Genomic DNA, 13,502 nt, shown 5'->3' on the forward strand with positions numbered 1-13,502 from the left:
GCTAATTTCTATAATGCTGCTTCCTTTGCAAATCTGCATTTTTTGTCATTGCTGTTTGTGTTAATTGTTTTGTGCTGCTGCATTGCCTCGCCCCTTAGTTTAGCATCTGAGCTCAGTAGATTTCAGTTAGCTTAAGAGGGGGTAGACTATATAAGAGAATGAGTTGCGATGAATTGGAAGAAAAGCATTGAGAAGTTATACGAAAAAAGTGCAGAAAGCAGGTATAGATAGGACCTTTTGGGAATAATGAAGAACGAAGGGAGATCTCCGAGAAGTAAAGAAAGTGTTTGTGGACCCTTGTGTATTTATGTTCTTCCTGTCTTAATATGTTTATCTGATAAGACTTCTGTTGTAGAATGTTTCTAATACTCAGCTACATGAACTATGATGAGAAATACTGTCATCCTCAAATATAATTTGCATTAATAATATGTTATTTTCTTTGTAAAAATGTTTAGACATTATTTATTCTGTTTTGTTTTAATGCTCATGTGTGAAGTCGATGTTTCAATAATTATTCTGATCTTTTATGTATGTACTCATGTCATAATTCCTGTAACACTGATGTATATATTAGTTCGATTCTTTTGTAAAGCCTGTGCCACAAATGTTATCTGTATTGTTATGTTATTTAATGATGTATTTTGTACCTTTGTTATTGTATTTTTATGTTATACAATTGTAATTGACACCAGTTCATCAAATTAAGTAACTTGTAAGTTACATTTCACTGCACACGTTTCAGTTGGTCATAGTATATGGACAATATGTGAGAAGTAGGGACTGTTAGTGTTTACACGTGTGTTAATAATTCAGCAAGGGACTGGATAACAGCATTGCTGGTTCTAAGGATAATTCCAAAAACTTTGTGAGTGCACAAGTGGTGGTTATGGACTTGCTATATTGTCCCCAAGACTCTTCAATGGTGATTGTGCACCTGCACAGTCGCAACAGATGGCTGCTGGCCATCTCTACAAGGACTACAGTGGGTCTACACCTTTGATGATTCATCAGTACCATTATTTCTACAAGGACTGTAGTGGGTCTGCACCTTTGGTGGCCCACCTATACTATACTCTCTACCAAGACTATAGTGGGTCTGCTCTGCGATGACCTACCTACCAATATTTTTCAAAACGTTGAATGACTCTGCTGTGGGTTTGCTCTGTTGTGGCCCATTACCTGTCAGCATGTCAAGTGTCAGCACTGTCTTTCCTTTGGAAGGACAACACTACTTCTTCAAGACTGCATGGAAATCCACTACTTCCGTGTGCATTTCTTTTACTGCTCAGACTTTGAGAAAAACAGTGCTATTTTATTGTGATGAACGATCAGGACTGTCTTTATGGACTGTGAGAAAATTTTAACTTTTGACCAACATTGTATCAATAAGTGTGTGCATTTGATTTCTTTGTTATTGTAATTATGAAAAATTTTTCAAATCATTATTGGCCACTGCCCAAAACAATTTGTAAAATTTTTTGTGGGGAGCGTGGGGGCTATGTAGGCTGTTTGCAGTGTTGTCTGCCATTGTAGTGTTGGGCAGCGGCAGCTGGATGTGAACAGCGCGTAGCGCTGCGCAGTTGGAGGTGAGCCGCCAGCAGTGATGGATGTGGGGAGAGAGATGGCGGAGTTTTGAAATTTGTTAGACTGTCATGAACTGCTATATATAATATGACTATTAAGATAAATACAGTGTTTGTTCTCTATTAAAATCTTTCATTTGCTAACTATGTCTATCAGTAGTTAGTGCCTTCCTTAGTTTGAATCTTTTATTTAGCTGGCAACAGTGGCGCTCGCTGTATTGCAGTAGTTCGAGTAACGAAGATTTTTGTGAGGTAAGTGATTTGTAAACGTATAGGTTAATATTAGAGAGGGCCATTCTTTTGTAGGGATTATTGAAAGTCAGATTGCGTTGCGCTAAAAAATATTGTGTGGCAGTTAAAGCACAGTCTTGTATAATTCTTCTAAGGGGACGTTTCACTACATACCGAGAAATAAAACGCATTAATTTATCTGAACTTGCACCTGAGATACCATAAATACGTAATCAGCATGGTTTCAGAAAACATCGTTATAGTGCAACGCAGCTAGCTCTTTATTCGCACGAACTGATGGCCGCTATCGACAGGGGATCTCAAGTTGATTCCGTATTTCTAGATTTACGGAAAGCTTTTGACACCGTTCCTCACAAGCGACTTCTAATCAAGCTGCGGGCCTATGGGGTATCGTCTCAGTTGTGCGACTGGATTCGTGATTTCCTGTCAGGAAGGTCGCATTTCGTAGTAATAGACGGCAAATCATCGTGTGAAACTGAAGTGATATCAGGTGCTCTCCAGGGAAGCGTCGTGGCACCTCTGCTGTTCCTGATCTATATGAATGACCTGGGTGACAATCTGAGCATTTCTCTTATGTTGTTCGCAGATGATGCTGTAATTTATCATCTAGTAAGGTCACCCGAAGACCAGTATCAGTTGCAAAGCGATTTAGAAAAGATTGCTGTATGGTGTGGCAGATGGCAGTTGGCGCTAAATAACGAAAAGTGTGAGGTGATCCACATGATTTCCAAAAGAAATCCGTTGGAATTCGATTACTCGATAAATAGTATAATTCTCAAGGCTGTCAATTCAACTAAGTACCTGGGTGTTAAAATTACGAACAACTTCAGTTGGAAAGACCACGTAGATAGTATTCTGGGGAAGGCGAGCCAAAGGTTGCGTTTCATTGGAAGGACACTTAGAAGATGCAACAAGACTCTGCTAGAATATTGCTGCGTGTTGTGGGATCCTTACCAGGTGGGACTGACGGAGGACATCGAAAGGGTGCAAGAAAGAGCAGCTTGTTTTGTACTATCACGTAATAGGGGAGAGAGTGTGGCAGATGTGATACGCGAGTTGGGATGGAAGTCATTAAAGCAAAGACGTTTTTCGCCGCGGCGAGATCTATTTACGAAATTTCAGTCACCAACTTTCTTTTCCGAATGCGAAAATATTTTGTTGAGCCCAACCTACATAGGTAGGAATGATCATCAAAACAAAATAAGAGAAATCAGAGCTCGAACAGAAAGGTTTAGGTGTTCGTTTTTCCAGCGCGCTGTTCGGGAGTGGTATGGTAGAGAGATAGTATGATTGGTGTTCGATGAACCCTCTGCTACGCACTTAAATGTGAATTGCAGAGTAATCATGCAGATGTAGATAGATGTAGATGGATGTCTGCTATTGCCTTCTTGGACATAAACGAAGAACTTCATCGATTTACAAACCTACTCAACTGTATGATAAATATGCTCCAATAAAGATAAGAAAGAGAACTGCACCTTGGCTAAATGAAGGACTAAAACAGTTCATGAATCTCAGAGGCGTTGCACATTGGCCATAAAAACTCCGCCGCATGCCTGAAATCCATACTGCTTACAAAGAGAAACGGAACATAGTCAATCAAGCTGTGAAAAGGTAAAACTCAGGAATCCCCATACATTAACTGACAACAGAAATAGACCAGCTGTCCTATGGAAAAACCTGTGTGTTCCTGGCATAAGCAGAGAGGTAGCCGAAGCTAATTATATTGTCTCAAGCGAAGTTACCGGTATTTAGCATTACTTCCAGCGACAAGTGAAGCACAAACGAAACATGCATTGATTATTTGATATGGCTACAGTGCCACGAAAATTTCAGTATAACGTATTTTACTTGCAATAACGTCATGTGCATCACACAAGCATCTACTGGCAACTATGGCAACACAATCCAAATGATGAAGACTATTATTAACCCACTGCTGCCCATTATAAAAACTAATATATAGTCAATGACCAGCTACGAAACTACCTGACTACAAACAACATACTAGATGAATACCAATCAAGTGTCGACAAGTATCGCAGCATATCATCTGCCTTAATAAAGATATCAGATGACTTGAAGTTTGTCATGGGTGCAGAAGAGGCAACTGCCGCATGCTTCATAAGCTTCAGCAAAGCCTTTAGAACTATGGAATTTGACATTTTAGTAGCCAAACTTGTCACACTAAATTTATCACGAAGTGTACTGCAATGGTTTCACTCATCCCTGTCGTCTTACCAGCACTGTGTCACTTCTGACACCATAAAGTCACAATTGAGGCGGTAAAATCTGGCGTCCCCCAGGGTTCGGTGTTAGGTCCTACACTCTTTTGCTTTATGTCAATGATATCCTTCAGTTTTGTCCTACTGCAAATACCACATGTACGCTGATGACTTAAAATGGTATCTAAGTCAAAAACCGATAAACCTTAAAACAGCTATCGACAATCTCAAGTCGACCTGTGTGGACTATCACAATGGGCTAAAGCTCAAACATCCAAAACTCAAGCTGTACAGGGTTAGTCATTATAGACTCATTAGCCCAAAATATAGAGAATCTTTGTAATCTTTAATCCTAAATGGGACAAATATCAACTTCTCTCCTTAAGAAAAGAGACTAGGAGCAATGATAGATGGAAACCTAGGTTGGAGTGAGCACATAACTGCAATGTGCCAGAAGGTTTCTAAGAGCTACAAAAATATAAAAAGCTCTTCTATCTTGACCTGAACAAGACACTTGTACAACTACACAGTCATTTTCAGAAAAAAACAGAATACCTTGAACGACTAGAGATAGACGTTCATGTACACACGACATGCACTTTAATATGTTCTGCAGAAATGATTAGCATTTCAGTCACTTCGGTCCAGGATGTGTCCTGTTGACTAGCAGGCACACGACGCGTATAAGGCGCGAATGGCGTCCTGTGGTACAGCCATCCACTATGCATTCACCTGGTTCCAAAGTTCATCTGTGTTGTCACAGCACTGCACCCATCATTCCACCATATCTCACACATTTTCGATTGGCGACAAGTATGGTGGTCTTTCGGGCCAGGGCCAAAGGCTGACATCCCGTGACACCAAGAAGGCACGTGTTTGTGCAGCAACATGAGGTCGTGCATTGTCTTGGCGAAAAATGGTGTCGGGGTGATGTGCAGAAACGATATGGCTACAGGTCACAGGATGTCATTCACGTAGGTCCAATGGTCACAGTGCCCTGGACATGCAGCAACTGTGATTTCATCGACATCTACATCTACGTGGTTACTCTGCAATTCACACTTAAGTTCCTGGCAGAAGGTTCATCGAAGCATTTTCATACCACTTCTTTACCATTCCACTCTCGAATGGCGCGTGGGAAAAAGGAACATCTAAATCTTACCGTTCGAGCTCTGATTTCTATTATTTTATTATGATGATCATTTCTCCCTACGTAGGTGGGTGTCAACAAAATATTTTCGCGTTCGGAAGAGAAAGTTGGTGATTAAAATTTCGTAAATAGATCTCGCCGCAAAGAAAACCGCCTTTGTTTCAGTGACTGCCACCCCAACACGTGTATCATATCACTGACACTCTCACCCTTATTGCGCGATAACACGAAACAAGCTGCCCTTCTTTGCACTTTTACGATGTCCTCCGTCAATCCTACCTGGTAAGGATCCTACACGGCGCAGCAATATTCCAGCTGAGGACGGAAAAATGTAATGAAGGCTGTCTCTTTAGTGGGTTTGTCGCATCTTCTTAGTGTTCTGCCAACAAATCGCAGTCATTGTTTCGCCTTCCCCACAATATTATCTACGTGTTCTTTCCAATTTAAGTTGCTATTAATTGTAATTCCTAGTTATTTAGTCGAATTTACAGCTCTTAGATTTGTGCGATTTATCGTATACCCAGAATTTATCGGATTTCTTTTAGTACCCATGTGGATGACCTCGCACTTTTCTTTGTTTAGTGCCAATTGCCACGTTTCGTACCATACAGAAATTCTCTCTAGATCATTATGTAATTGGAATTGATCGTCTGATGATTTTACTGGACGGTAAATTACAGTGTCATCTGCAAACAATCTAAGGGGGCTGCTCAGATTATCACCTAGATCATTTATATAAACCAGGAACAGCAGAGGGCCTATGACGCTACCTTGCGGAACGCCAGATATCCCTTCTGTTCTAATCGATGATTTACCATCTATCACTACGAACTGTGACCTCTCTGAAAGGAAATCACGAATGCAGTCACCCGACTAAGACTGTACTCCATATGCACGCAATTTGATTAAAAGTCGCTTGTGAGGAACGGTATCAAAAGCCTTCTGGAAATCTAGGAATATGTAATCGATCTGAGATTCCTTTTCGACAGCACTCTTTGCTTCATGGGAATAATGAACTAGTTGTGTTGCACAAGAACGATATTTTCTGAATCCGAGTTGGTTATATATCAATAAGTCATTTTCTTCAAGGTGATTCATAATTTTCGAGTACAGTATATGCTCCAAAATCCTACTGCAAATTGGGTCAGTGATATGGGTCTGTAATTCAATGGGTTACTCCTATTTCCTTTCTTGAATATTAGTGTGACCTGTGTTACTTCCCAGACTTTGGAAACAGACCTTTCCCCATGTGATAGGTTGTATATAATTGCGTCTGCATACTCTGAAAGGAACCTGATAGGTATACCATCTGGCCCGGAAGACTTGCCTTTCTTAAGTGATTTGAGTTGTTTCGCAACACCTAAGATTTCTACTTTTATGTCACTCATGCTAACAGTCGTTCTGGTTTCGAATTCTGGAATATTTACTTCGTCTTCTTTCGTGAAGGAATTGCGGAAAAATGTATTTAGTAATTCCGCTTTAGTGGTACCATAATCGGTAACATTTCCATCGCTATCGCGCAGCGTCGTTATCGACTGCCTTTTTCTTCTGGTGTACTTTACATACGACCAGGATCTCTTTGGGTTTTCTACCATATTTTGAGACAATGTTTCATTGTAGAAACTATTAAACGTATCTGGAATTGACGTCCGCACTAAATTTCGAGCTTTCGTGAAACTTAGCCAGTCTTGGGGATTTTGCATTCTTCTGAATTTGGAGTGCTTGTTTCGTTGCTTCTGCAACAGTGTTCTGACGTGTTTTGTGTACGTACCATGGTGGATTAGTGCCGTCTCTTGTTAACTTATCTGTTATTAATCTATCTATTGCTGTCGATACTGTATCTTTGAATTTGAGTCATATCTGGTCTACACTTACATAATTAGCTTGGAAGGAATGGAGAAACTCTGTTAGGAAGGCATAAAGCGAATTTTTATCTGCTGTTTTAAATAGATATATTTTGCGTTTATTTTTAGTGGTTTTAGTTGATATGGTTTTGAGCCTCGCTACAATGACCTTGTATTCACTAATCCCTGTATCCGTCATGACGCTCTCTATTACATCAGGATTACTTGTGGCTTAGAGGTTAAGTGTGTTTTCGCAACAATTTACAATTCTTGTGGGCTCTTTAACTAGTTGTTCAAAATAATTCTCAGAGAAAGCACTTAGTACAATTTCAGAAGATGTTTTCTGTCTACCACCGGCGTTGAAAATGTATTTTCGCCAACAAATCGAGGGTAGATTGAAGTCTCCAACAATTAAAACTGTATGAGTGGGGTACTTATTTGTAATGAGATTCAAGTTTTCTTTGAATCGTTCAGCTATTATATCATCTGAGTTGGGTGGTCGGTAGAAGGAGCCAGTTCTTATTTTGGCACGGCTGTTGAGTACCCAATAGCACACCACACCATAAGGCCTGGAGTTGGCACTTCATGTCTTGTGCGAATGCAGTCACTGTGATGCCGCTCCCCTTGACTGCGGCGAACCAAATGCTGCCATCGTTTTCAAACAAACAATCCTGCATTCGTCCGAAAACAATATGTGATGCCATTCTTGTTCACAGTGACGTCGTTCCATACACTATCGCCGTTTGGTATGTTTCTGCACATTCGTCAAACGTAGGCAGAGAAATAGACAACGCGCACTTAATCCATGCCGTTATAAACGTAGACGGACCGTCACCCCTGACAGTGTACAATGTGTCACTCTGTTCCACTGTTGCGCCACAGCCGAGGAGGTTGCAAATTTGTCCTGCAGTGCCATTAGGATAAGGTGTCAATCTTCTCCGGGGCTGGTCTGAGCGGTCGCCGTGTTGTACGGCCTTCCGTGAACGATTCTGCACACAGTCGTTTCACTGCCGCAACATGTAGTCCCACATAAGCAGCGATTTCCCGGATGGATACGTCGCATTCTCTCATATCAATGATGCGCCCTCTTTAAAACTCATGATTTGACGGCACGGTTCGCGCAAACGTCTGCGAGGTATCCTGCACATCTACTCAAGTCACACTGATCCGTTATCTTGGTTTATAGCGACAACGAGAGTCCCACGCACATTTTACCGGTTGGTTGTGTTGCGCCGCGGTATCGATGTTGACCTTGAAACCGCGGACTGACATGGTTCAGATGCTAATCATTTCTGCGGAACATCCTAATGTACGTGTCCTGCGAATATGAACGTCCTTTCTCTGGTCGTTCAAGGTGTTCTGTTTTTCTGAACGTGAGTGTACTTGCAATTATTGATTACACCGATGTTATCCTGCAAGGTCTTCTCAGGAAACGTTACGGCGCCTGGTACTAGTTATGAACGCCTGTGTTTATTATATCTGTGATGTTCGGCTCGTCGATTGTATTTCACAAATATCCTCAGCTATGCCGCCTGCATACAGAAACGCGCAGACATTTTCATTCCCTCTGTCTTCTGTACGTTTTATCAACGTAAACTGTCCCTCACATCTCTCGCCGAACTTCAGATTTTTTTCTGAACAACACGGCAGAAACATCGGTTCCCATGTGAGAAAAATCATTTCTGTCCCACCACATCGTTCAGAAACTTTCTGAAGTCCTTCTCACTGACAGGAACCCGACTCTGGAATAGTTTCTCACATTATGTTTCAGAACTAAATAATACGTCCAGCTTGATAAGACAGTACATAAACAATAATAGTGATTATCATTGCTGTGTACGTGGGCTCGAGCAAGCTTTTTTAATTCCTTTCCCGAAGACCACCTATACCAGAAAACATCTACTTTGTACAGATAACATTTTTATTTACAAGGGGAAGTCAAAAAGTAAAGGGATTTTTTAGAAAAGGAATATTTATTCCAATGATATAAAAATGAAACATACATTATGTTTCTACGTAACCTCCATGCACTTCAACGCACTTTGTCCATCGTTTCACATTTTATTTAATTCCGTAGGAAAAAAGGTTTTGGGCTGTACCTGTAAACAATGCTACAGTTGCAAATCTTCTTCCCCTGAGCGCTCCTTCAATTAACCAAATCGTTTGGAGCCAGGTCTAGACTGTATGCTGAATGTTCCATCAATTCGAATCCCAACTTATTTATTATTTCGGCCATCTTTGTATCAGAATGTGACCGAGAGTTATCTTACTGCAGGATGACACCTTTCCGCAGTTTTCCGCGACGTTTGGATCTAATTACATTTTTCAATTTAGTTCGCAACACTTCACAATAATTCCCGATGTTCGCAGTTTCGCCTGTTTGGGTGAAATGAACGACTACCACACCTTCCGTGTCCCAGAATAGTGTTAGCATAATCTTACTAGCTGATGGTTGACGCTTAAATTTCTTAAGTTCTGGTGACGATGGGTGTTTCCAAACCATGCTCGCAGTCTTACTTTCCAGTTCTTGATGAGCCACGCACGCTTCGTCTGTAATAAGGCTTTGCAGTAAAAATCCATGTCCCTCGCGATGATAACAGGCCAAATGTTTTACGAGAGACGTCTATCCTTTGCGCCATATGCTGCACTGAAAATTCTTTCGATACCCACCATCACACACTTTCCGAAAATTTGGTCTGTCGTGTAAGATGGAATACTCTGAAACATGATATATATGTAAAGCATTGGCTATTTCGTCAACTGTGATTCGTCTGTTTTCCATCACCATATCCTCAACGACTTCCAAAATGTCCTCAGTTGTTGACGTCAATGACCTCCCCCGTCCTTCCTCGTCACATAGAGAAGTTCTTCCCTGTTTGAAGCGCTTTATCCATTCGTAGATCATACTTCACGATAAAGAGCCGTGTCACCATACGGCGAATAATCTCCTTATGTTTAACACCTTCCGCAACAAAAAGCGAATCACTGCCCCCGACAATACTTCAGCACGGGACACTAGCAGTGTTACCAACCCCTCCGGCGAGAAACTGCAAAAGCCCCTTTACTTTCCGACTTCCTCTCGTATTTGTCAGTATCATTACTGTCACTATTGTCATTGTTACTGTGATAATAATAATTATTATTATTGGTACTATTATCACTGTTAGTTGCAGCAGCAACTGTAGTACAAGTACTGCCACTATTACCTACATCAATTCATACTCAGCATTATTTACACACATTATCACCATAGACACTCAAATAATTTTAGTGCCATCTGTCATAATAAAATTGTTATTTTTAGGTAACTACCATGTAAAAAGTGGTACTCTTTGTGTTAAACCTTGGTCCGGTGCAAGAGAGGGCCTGCTACCTAATCTCATCAGGTTAAATAAATAGATAAAAATAAATAAACATAATGCATTTCTACTTAAATTGTTTGGATAAGAGAGAAACAATGTGTTACAGCGTATTGTTTACTTGTGAGCACTATTGGTAACGTAACCTAGGGGTGCGAGTATAAAGCGTTAGGTGATATGCACCATCGTCAATGCATCTACGTAAGCTTTCTTTCCAAAGGAATATGAGTCTCAACTGATGCCTCTTTACTTTGAAAGGCCGTAAGTCATTTACTGATACTTCTGTGAAACTAAAATTGGTTTCTCGGAAGCATTTCTCATGTACATTAACTGATGGACAGATACCCCTTTAATGTCAGTTTGTGCAGTGTAGTACCTGGAGCAGTAATAAACTCAAAATTTTCAAATTAAAGACTGATGCCTCATTAAATATATACGATTCAATAGTCACCTCGCCTCGACGCCATATTCCTGTAAAGTGTGGCCCACGGGTGCTGTGAAGATAAAAAAAAAATGTAGAATACAGTTTATCGGCAGTGAAAGAGTCTTTCATATTCACAAAAGGGTGGAAGAAGCACCAATATACAAATAATTCATGAATTTATAATGGCTGTTATCTTCCGAGAAGTAATACAAACCTGTCACGGAGAAGCATTTTATAGTACATAACTGAATATTCTTCTGCATGGTAAGCCATTCAGTCCGCTGCAAAACAAGTAGAAATCCAAATATTAAATGCATTTTTAATCCATAATTGCATGTCATGTGTAAGTATTGTGTGCTACGTCGAAAACTGGCAATATTTACGACGTCTTGACGTATCGCCAACACTTTTGCTGAACGACTTAACGTGTGAGTCCACCTGCACAACAAAGGCTGTACATATTAAGTCTTTATGAATAATAATAATAACAAAAAATAGGAAACACTGAGGCAGAAACCGCCTATAAAAAACGATAGATTAAGGTTTAAAGCCCCCTTGAAAGAGAGTATATTAGAGACGCAACACTGGTTGGTGTAGACCAAAATAAACTACTGGTCACTAAATTGCTACACAAAGAAGAAATGCACATGATAAACGGGTATTCATTGGACAAATATATTATACTAGAACTGACATGTAAATACATTTACACCCTCTTTGGGTGCATAAATCGTGAGAAAATAATACCCAGAACAACCACTTCGGGCCGTAATAACGGCTTTGATACGGCTGGGCATTGAGTCAAACAGAGCTTGGATGGCGTGTACAGGTACAGTTGCCCATGCAGCTTCAACACGATACCACAGTTCATCAAGAGTAGTGACTGGCGTATTGCGACGAGCCAGTTGCTCGGCCATTGACCAGACGTTTTCAATTGTTGAGAGATCTGGAGAATGTGCTGGCCAGGGCAGCAGTCGAACATTTTCTGTATCCAGAAAGACCCTTACAGGACCTGCAACATGCGGCCGTCCATTATCCTGCTGAAATGTAGGGTTTCGCAGGGATCGAATGAAGGGTAGATCCACGGGTCGAAACACATCTGAAATGTAACGTCCACTGTTCAAAGTGCCGTCAATGCGAACAAGAGGTGACCGAGACGTGTAACCAATGGCACCCCATACCATCACGCCGGGTGATACGCCAGTATGGCGACGACGAATACACGCTTCCAATGTGCGTTCACCGCGATGTCGCCAAACACGGATGCGACCATCATGATGCTGTAAACAGAACCTGGATTCATCCGAAAAAATGACGTTTTGCCATTCGTGCACCCAGGTTCGTCGTTGAGTACACCATCGCAGGGGCTCCCGTCTGTGATGCAGTGTCAAGGGTAACCGCAGCCATGGTCTCCGAGCTGATAGTCCATGCTGCTGCAAACGACGTCGAACTGTTCGTGCAGATGGTTGATGTCTTGCAAATGTCCCCATCAGGGATCGAGACGTGGCTGCACGATCCGTTACAGCCATGCGGATAAGATGCCTGTCATGTCGACTGCTAGTGATACGAGGCCGTTGAGATACAGTACGGCGTTCCGTATTACCCTCCTGAACCCACTGATTCCATATCCTACTAACAGGCACTGGATCTCGACCAACGCGAGGAGCAATGTCGCGATACGATAAACCGCAATCGCGATAGTCTACAATCCGACCTTTATCAAAGTCGGAAACGTGATGGTAGACATTTCTCCTCCTTACACGAGGCATCACAACAACGTTTCACCAGGCAACGCCGGTCAACTGCTGTTTTTGTATGAGAAATCGGTTGGAAACTTTCCTCATGTCAGCACGTTGTAGGTGTCACCACCGGCCCCAACCATGTGTGAATGCTCTGAACCGCTAATCATTTGCATATCACAGCATCTTCTTCCTGTCGGTTAAATTTCGCGTCTGTAGCACGTCATCTTCGTGGTGTAGCAGTTTTAATGGCCAGTAGTGTAGGAGAGGAAACCAGACGTAACTTCTTCAGAGAATCCATCACGCCACTTGTCTTAAGCGATTTAGAGGAAACAGCGAGAATCTGAATTTGATTTCTTAGAATTTGAACACCATCTCCAAAGAATCCGACTTGATTGTGTAACAGTTGCAGCGACTCACTTGGTCCAGGTACACGACGAGTTGTAAAACGTTAAGGATGATCATAATTTCGTTATATATTATTAACATTCCTGAATTTAATAAAAGAACGACAGACATTTTTATTCCTTTAAATACATATGTAACACTTCTAGTATACATTTCAAAAAAGTAGATTGTGCATTCATCTCCTCACACTCCGTACTCCAAAATACGAAAGTGCACTTACGAAATTTATGCACACAGTACACAAATACATTTATTCCTTCGGTCCTATAATTACGTCCTCAGAAATCTGTCAGGATCCCACTCGAGACGCCTTAGTTAATACCCCTGAGACTATGTGAGTGCAGAATCAGCTTATGAGGATTCTAGAAAGGATATGGAGTCTGTAGTGAACCCATTTGACATGGTGGTATGTCTCGAGGTAGACTAATGCCACAGACTCTAAACCACATCTCTCCACTTGCTGACCTTCGGACAGCACTCTAGTCGATACAGAGGATGACTTTTTTTGCAATATC

The sequence above is a fragment of the Schistocerca piceifrons genome, chromosome 2 (genome assembly GCF_021461385.2).
Source record: "Schistocerca piceifrons isolate TAMUIC-IGC-003096 chromosome 2, iqSchPice1.1, whole genome shotgun sequence".
In the NCBI taxonomy this organism is placed as follows: Eukaryota; Metazoa; Arthropoda; class Insecta; order Orthoptera; family Acrididae; genus Schistocerca; species Schistocerca piceifrons.